Raw genomic sequence first — 2,069 nt, 5'->3', positions numbered from 1 at the left:
CTCTCTCTCCCTCGCTCGGCACCCCCCCCCCCCCCACCGATCTCATCCCCGCCCCATCCCTCCGCTGCCTGCGAGCTTCCGCTGCTGCCATCCTGACACGCACACACACACACACACACACACACAAAATGGTTGTGAAAAGGTGAGCTCTTAAAAAGCCGGCAGGGTGCCAAAGCGGTGAGCGGCTCGGAGGCTCGGGTGCCATTCGCAGCTTGCGTTCTTACATCTGGAAATGGAGCCACGACTTTTCGCTTGTCGTCAGCCTGAGACAAGCGGGTGTCAAAGCGGAAGTCGGCTCGGGGCCCCAAAAGAGAGAAGTGGCGTTGCCTAGCCGCGCCGCCACATCCTGTTGACGCTCTCGTCTCTTCCGCCTCCCTGGTGGGAGCTTGGCGCAGAGTCAACGTTGGCCGCCCAAAGCCGCGCTCCAGGGCGGCCGAGCGCCGAGCCCCCGGCAGCCTCCGCGCCGCCATGTTGGCGGCCTGAAATAGACGCCGGGCAGACACCTGCTGGGCGGAGGAGGAAAAGAAGGAGGAGGAGGAGGAGAGACTTGACAGGCTCTCGCTCTGGGGCTATTTCGGGCCCTCGCCTTGACGCTCGCCACGCGCATGGCGCCGGCTGACAACGTTCATTTGCGCGCGACACTCACGTGGCTGCGGCGCGGAGGTGTCGCTGGGCGCGCGTGACGCCGGCCGTCATCTACAAATAGATACGCCGCATCGACGTACATTTGGATGCGCAGTGACGTCCACAGGGGGTCGGGGTGGGGAATAACGCCCCCCCCATCAAAAAAGAGTCACACTCGAGTGTGTGCGTGATGTCACGGTAACGAGGATGGCAAAAAGCGCAATCGTCACGGTGCGTCGCCCCACAAAAAATGGCGATGCGATTATGGCGCTAGCTCAGCCATTCGAGCGCACCGCACGCCCATTCGTCGCCGGCGTGCCCACGTTCACCGCCGTGACAAACGACAGGTCAAATCAAGTTTTGCTGGGGAGGGCGGCGCACGTGACGCGAGACGCGTATTCGCCAATCAAGCGGCTCATTTGGCAAAAGGCAAATGTGGACACGCCCGTTGAAAAACTCTTCGGGCTGATCCTTGACATGCTTTTTCAGCTCATTTTGTCAAAGTACAAATGAGCCCCCTCCCGCCCCAAACCGCTCGGCTTAGCTTTTTTCCCCCCGCGACATCGGCGTCGTTCGCTTTTGCGGGGTTAGGCAACGGCATCGCGATCGGCGGCCCCAACGACATCAAGTCCAAACAAAGAAAGCCAAACGAGCGAGGACGCGCGCGTTCGTGCGAGCCGCAGTGTGAGTGAAATCCAGGCGGCGGGATTATTTCACAGAGGACGTTAGATCACGCCTGGAGCCAAGCGCCCACGCCTTGCGCGTCTCCCGGCGGCCCCCCCACCTCGACACTCCTCTCCGGAGGACATCCAATTCGATGCTTTCAAAGCTGTGCGCGCAGGAAGTCGTATGCGCAAAAGGCGCCGCGTTTGCCGCGGCCGCGCAAAGCGGACAAAATGGCCGCCTTTCGGATCGGGATCGGAGGCGTCGAAGCGGGAAGAAGCCAAAAGAAGAGCGCAGCCGAGCGCCAGCCCGCCTTTGCTTTGTCGCGGCGCCTTTCCGTACGCGCCAAGCGGACGAGATTTCGATTGAAAGAAAAACTGAAACTGAAAACGCTCCGCGATTTGCGGTTCGCCGCGCAAGCTTGCCCGACGACCTCCTTGGGCGGTCAACATTGCAGAGCGGGAAAAAAAAAAAAAGTTGAAGCGGAAGTGCCTCTCGGTCCAGAGAAAGTGCGAGGCAAAAAGAAATCAGAAAAAAATGAAGAAAAAAGCCCCAGGCGGCTCCAAGGCGCCGGAGCGGCGTGGGCGGGCGAGTGGGCGATTTAGCCAAGGCAAGAGGAAGAGGCGGAGGATAAATTTAGAGCTGCTCCTAATCAACTTCTTCTTCCGCCGGCGTGCGCGGCTTGGAAAAATCGATGCGTGCGGCGGCCTACTCGCTCGGCGAGAGAAGAGCGAGAGGAAGGAGGCGTGAGGGCGCCCCGGCCGAGCCGCGGGCGCCCGCCG

Source organism: Hippocampus zosterae, chromosome 21 (assembly GCF_025434085.1).
Source record: "Hippocampus zosterae strain Florida chromosome 21, ASM2543408v3, whole genome shotgun sequence".
Lineage (NCBI taxonomy): Eukaryota > Metazoa > Chordata > Actinopteri > Syngnathiformes > Syngnathidae > Hippocampus > Hippocampus zosterae.
This window is presented reverse-complemented; position numbering follows the sequence as displayed.